We start from the raw sequence: 6,742 nt of genomic DNA, 5'->3' as shown, positions 1-6,742 counted from the left end.
ATAAAGAATATTAGAGAATATCGATTAACTGTATAGATTTTTATATTTTGTGTTACAATGGCGTAAATATTATAAATGTTATGCCCGATAATAGTGATTTATATTCATATTGTATATTAATATACCTACGTGTATACAATAAATGATAATTATAAGTTATAACCCATATAGTTATATTATAGTTAATTTATGGTAGATAACGATGAAAAATTGTGTTAAAAATAGGTCTTTGATCTAATTTAATTAAACAAATTATATATTACATATATGTATAATTTATATAACTTAAAGTTTTTTTTTTAAGCGGTATTATTTTGTCTTACCTATATACCTGTTTATATTAGTATTTTTTTGTGTTATGTACTTTTTTTCTTTTGCATATAATTGCATATTTTTAATTTAAGAGAATATATTTATATAAAAGCATATTTATAGCATATTTTATTATATTTTTAAAGAATATTGGAAGAATATTTTCAACATTTAAGAGAATATTATTCCGGCCTCTAATTATGAATAATGTGGAAGTAGATGATATTATATTTGAACATAATATTCATAAATATTACAAAGCAGAGGCAGAGATTGTGTTTTATATTATATTTATATTACTAAGAGCCTCATAAAAAGTGTAAAATGTAGAACTTTCCTCACAGTATTGACTAGTATGTATAGTAAATAAACCTATTTCCGTGTTATAATAACTATAGTAAACCATAATTAATTATACCTAACATACATATTCCAAATTAATTTTAATAAGCTAAATATTAATTATGTTTTGTAATAATTTATTAAATTATATTTAAGTACTAAGTCTTACTGCAATAAGCCAGAAGCTGCTCTTCTCAACTTAAAATCAAAAGGAGGTTTGACATACCTAAATGATTTTATTTTTGGATTGTTGAGTACCTACTGTTGAAAAATCATTTACTAAGCACCGAAAACGTTATTACTTTTAACAGTGGATAAAACACTTAAAACTTTTATAACTAAATATAAAGATGTCTATTACCCTAACCTTTTAAATATGACAATCAAGTAACTTCAATATTTGATTTTATCGATGTGGCAACGACCAACAAATGATTCAATTTACACTAATCTATATTCTATATATACCATTATATATTTTACTAGTTACTACTCAATACTATTGCTATATTAAGGATTGTAATATTGTATACAATTTGTTGATATGTCAAATGCTACATATAATACATTTGGCAAGAATTTAAACTAATAAATATATAAATATGTAATATAAAATTTAACGTGGTTGGTATTAGAGTTTATTGTATGGTGACCTAGTGAAGCGCGGTGATTGGACGTAGTCACTAATATAGTAATGTGTGCAGCGGTCGAGCAGGCTCCTAGATGGGTGACCAGCCGGGTTCTTTGTGATGATCTATCTGCTTAAAAAAATAGGTACATACATGTATAATATTATATACCTACTTGTATCATTTAAACATCAAAATATTTAAAAATGTTGAATACCATTTTAAATGTATAATTTCAAAGGTTAGGTATATATACAGGTACCATACAGTTATGAAGGTAATTTATGACAATTGTATGTAAATATAAAACTTATTTAAAAATAAAACAAAATTTATTAAAATACTGAAATATTTCAAAATTTTAAATTTCAAGAAATTTTCAAACACTAAAAACATCCTCTCTAAGCGACCGGATTGATGAACGTTGTTAAACAGGGAAGTGTCCCGGCCTTATCTTCTAAGTCTGTGGTCGGCGTCCACGGCGATATAATGACATATCGATTTGTCTAAATATTGTCTCAAATCAATTTAAACATCATTTAAATTTACCTACAACATTTTTTTATTTATTTTGAAAGTGGAATACAAAGTCAAATAATAATAAAACATAAAATCGATATGTCATCCCCTCAAAAATATTATTCTCTATCTTTTTTGTAATAGGTGACTTTACCCTAAGATTACTTAAACGCATAGAAAAAATTATTTTGCGTAAACGCGTTTTGTCTATGTTGCGCGTGGGCCAGAGAGAGAGAACGAATAGTGCGCTGACATCCTCTTAATATCAATGATTATACCTAGTACTCTTTAACTATATAATTAGTAATTGATAAATAATAAAATAACCGTAATTAATATTATTTGTATCAACTTTGTATCAATTGTAGGCAATTTCAATGTTTCAATTTTTTTGTGAAATAATTCATACTACAAACATTACATACATTATTTACATTTTACGTACATAGTTTTTATGTCGATACAATTAAACGATATCATGAAATAATTAAACGAATTAAATTTAACAAAGCGAATAATTCGAGTTGGCAACCCGGTAATAAATAGTGCCTCTAGAACATTACTGCCACAACTCAAAATGCATTGACTACTTTCGAATAATAAAAATGTGGTTAATTATAATACTAACTACATATAGTAAAATATACTCAATTTTATTATTGCGTGATAAATAATTAACCATTTTTTTATCGAGATGAGAAAAGAGAGGACATATTTTTGTAGGTGATATACGATTGGGTACGATTGTCCCTTTTAGTAAAACGATTGCGTACGAAAATGAGTGCCACGTTGCCAACGTGTACTAAATTAAATTTAAAATAATAAAATATAATTTAGAAAAATCATTATTATATTATAGTCAATAAAAAACAATATAAAATATTTAGGTATATAAAATATAATAAAAATACACATTATAAGTTATAAATTTGGTATCGATAACCAGTCCCTAATAGAACAAATTAATTAAATTTAAAATAATAATAATATAATTTAACAAACCATTATTATAGTCAACTAAAATCTTAAATTATACAGGATATATTTTATAAATTATAAAAATAAACTTAATACTAATATTTTAACGATGCTAACGTGTGACACGCGCCAGAAAATCCGATCGGCATTTAATCGGCATTTAATCTCATCTCATAGTATTTTATAGATTACCAAAAACTACCCATTGGCCTGGAAATAATAGTCTCAGTTACGTTTATGAAATTTTATCAAATATAAGCAATCGTTTTCTAAAATAAGTTATATTACATATTTTCACGATTTTGAACAGCAACGTTGCACTAAGTATTGGTAGGTATAGAATGCACGCAATCGTAATAATGTAAAAGGTCCATACGCAATCGTATCATATATATGCAATATAACGATGTTGAAGATTATTATTTTAATAAAAACAAAAACAATGAAGGAAATTTATTAGTTATCTTCCTTCTACATTTTATTAATTATTTAGTTCTTATTGATTACATTCTAAATTTACCTGTGTTATTGTTAACAATTAAAAAAATATTTTAATCATTTTAAAATATTGAGACAATCACTGCTACTGTGATCCACATTTTATAATTATGTCTAAAAAATAATAATTGCAAGCGACAGTAGTCCATAATATAGTTGCAATGAGCATATTATAATAAATTTCCGCTTGTGCTCCGTGTTTAAAAAAAAATGACTGTTTCTCCCATGGCCAAAATTATAACTTGCCTGTTCAAGCTCTCCTATTAAATTGGTAATACTATTTCCTGAACCAAAATTTTTGTATACAAAAAGGTTTTTATTTACAATAATATATAAAAAAAGTGATCGCTGTCTTGGGACACCCGGTAGAAACGAAGTTTCTTTTCCAACAAATATTATAGACTACAAATACATTTTAGTGGAACCATTCAAAATAAAAGTAGATATCAATGTACAGAATTGAACTTCAAATGCTCATGAAAATTTAATTTGATTAGCTTGTAGAAATTTTTTTTTTTAATAAAGGTAAAAAAACTTATGAGGAATCTTGTATTACATTTTCAAATCTTAGATTTAAAAAGAAAACATTTTCTCAAAATAATTACATCATTTTCGTGATTTTTCGGTAACTGTTAAGATTTGAACTTTAAATGCTTATAAAAAAAACTGTGACCAAAGGTTTTTAATATTTTTCAAATGTCATTGTAACATAATATGTATAAGAACATACTAACATATTATGATATTATAGTAGGAGCCTTGTATTACATTTTCAAGTATTTTTACCCAACAGATAAAGTTTTAATGAAATTGATAGAAAAAAAAACTAATAAAATTGGAAACTGAAAATGTCCCTAAACAGTTCGAAACCAATCAAAATATTTCGAAACAGTCATTATTGTCATTTATTTTAGAGTTACACCAAAAACCAAAATCGATTTGGTCGAAAACCGATTTTGCGTAATTTTTCTTTTGGTTATCACGGCGCTTTTGAAAATTATACTGTGAACTTTAAACTTTTACCAGCCCAATGAACCAACAATATTCGCTTTCCCATCGAACAAGATGCTGAAGTTGAAAATCGAATCATTATTTCGACTACTCATTGTGTACACAGACACAAAAATAAAAAATAGAAAACACACATTACGCATAATCGTAAAACCAATACATTCATCGCTCCGCTCAGAATCTAAAAATACAGTTATACAAGCAGAATTTTTTTTTCGGGCCACGCCGGGTAATTCAGCTAGTTTCATATTATAATAATATCAATAATATGCTTTTAACAACCATTTCACACAATGATTGTGAAAGCTGATTAGTCGAAATCAAATTTGACTCAAAACATTTATTTTAAAAACATTTAGTTTAATATTTGTACATCCTACTTACTTGAATAAATATTAAACATTAATATTAGAGTACTAAACACGTTGAAAGTGTATGGACATGTTCTTGTATAGTTGTACATTAAATAATCAAATGTATAACGGTACAGTTATATTCTGTGATCCAACTACTTGTATTTAAGCAACTAATTACGTACAACACTAGTTTAAAAATACATTATGCATACATTTTATTTTAGCATGAATGAAAATAAAAATGGAGAATTTGGGGCCCAAAATTGTAAGTTGTAAGTGAATTGTTAAGTCAGGCCACGGTGCTACTGTTTTTCATTTAAAAAATCTTATCTCTGCTACCTACGTATTTAAATAATACAATTAAGTGATTACCTACTAATTAATTCGTACGTGTAGTGATTATTAGGTATACGAATACTACAAATAGGTACCAACAAGTGCCAGGCACGGATCCAGAGCGAGGATCTGGGGGCCCCAAAAATTTTTTTACAACACAAATACAGTTATAATAAAAGCGGGTAAGTGGATGTCGCTCTGCTGTAAAGTAGATTACAAGTGGGTCATTGTATAATGGTTGTATTAGACTTGAATTTAATGATATAATATATAGGTACCTAATATAACCGTATACCAATAGCTACTGCGCGTTATAATAATCACAAAAAGTGGGTAAGTGGATGTCGCTCTGGTGTACTGTACGTTACAAGTGGGTCAATGTATAATGGTTGTATTAGACTTGAATTCAAAGATATAATATCACTGTATAAGAAAAACGATTCTGAGAGGAGACGGTATATCAGTCTATGTATTAGACATATATATACTTATCTATGGTATTAAAAAAAAATTGACCTATAATAGGTACCTATAAAAAAATTCCAAATTAATCATATCTATTAGGTACTTATAACGCGTTATACATCAACAAAAAACCATGGTACTATCATAGATATATAATAGTATACTTTATAAGTTTCAAGTACCCACGAATAATATTATACAATCACAACAAAATAACTAAAATAGTTATCCTATGTTTTTAATATGTAATTTCGTCCAAATTTGTACTTAAAATTTGTATAAAAATAAACTGTGTAAATGTATTTTTTAGATTTTTTGGTAACAGAATTAATTACTTACGTGGAATCTTGTTTTAAATTTTCAATTCTTAGATACAAAAATTGAACATTTTATAAATTTTTAACTACAAAATAATTTTTCAAATTAAAATTTGATAAATTTTGTCAAAATTTGATCTTTAAATGCTTATAAAAAAAAATTGTGCCAATGTATTTTTAATATTTTTCAACTAATATTGTAACAATATATCAGGAGCTTTGTATTAAATTTATACACTTTTTGGCCCAACAGATAAAACTTTAATGATATATGTATATAGAAAAAAAAACTAAAAAAATTGAAAACTGAAAATGTCCGTAAACAGATCAAAAAGAGTCAAAATATTTTCAAAATTGTATGGTGTATAGGAAATGCTAATATAAACATTCAGTAAAATTTTCATGTATCTACAGTTATTCGTTTTTGAATTACAACAAAATAAGGAAATCGCTACATGAAAAATCGAGTGAATATCCAATGTTGTAAAAATTTGAATTTCAAACGAACATAACAATTTAATTTGACTTTCTTGTAAATATTTTTTGTTTGATAAAGGTAGATAATCTTATAAGGAATTTTGTATTACATTTTCATATCTTAGATTTAAAAACACGAAATTTCTAACACGAAATAATTTTCAAATTTTCGTGATTTTTCCATATTTTGTCATTTTTTGTGTTTTAAATGCTTATAAAAAAAAACTTTGACCAACGATTTTTAATATTTTTCATCTGCCTTTGAAACAATATACAAGGAGCCTTGTATTAAATTTTCAAGCTTTCTTATCCAACAAATAAAATTTTATTGATATTTTTAGAAAAAAAACTAAAAAAAAAATGGAAAATGAAAATGTCCGTAAAGAGCTCAAAATAAATCAAAATATTTTGAAAATGTTATGGTGTATAGAAAATGCTAAGATAAACATTCAGTCAAAATTTCATGTATCTACGGTCATTTTTTTTAAAGTTACACCAAAAT

Source organism: Acyrthosiphon pisum, chromosome X (genome assembly GCF_005508785.2).
Source record: "Acyrthosiphon pisum isolate AL4f chromosome X, pea_aphid_22Mar2018_4r6ur, whole genome shotgun sequence".
NCBI lineage: Eukaryota > Metazoa > Arthropoda > Insecta > Hemiptera > Aphididae > Acyrthosiphon > Acyrthosiphon pisum.
Note: the sequence above shows the minus strand (reverse complement) of the source record.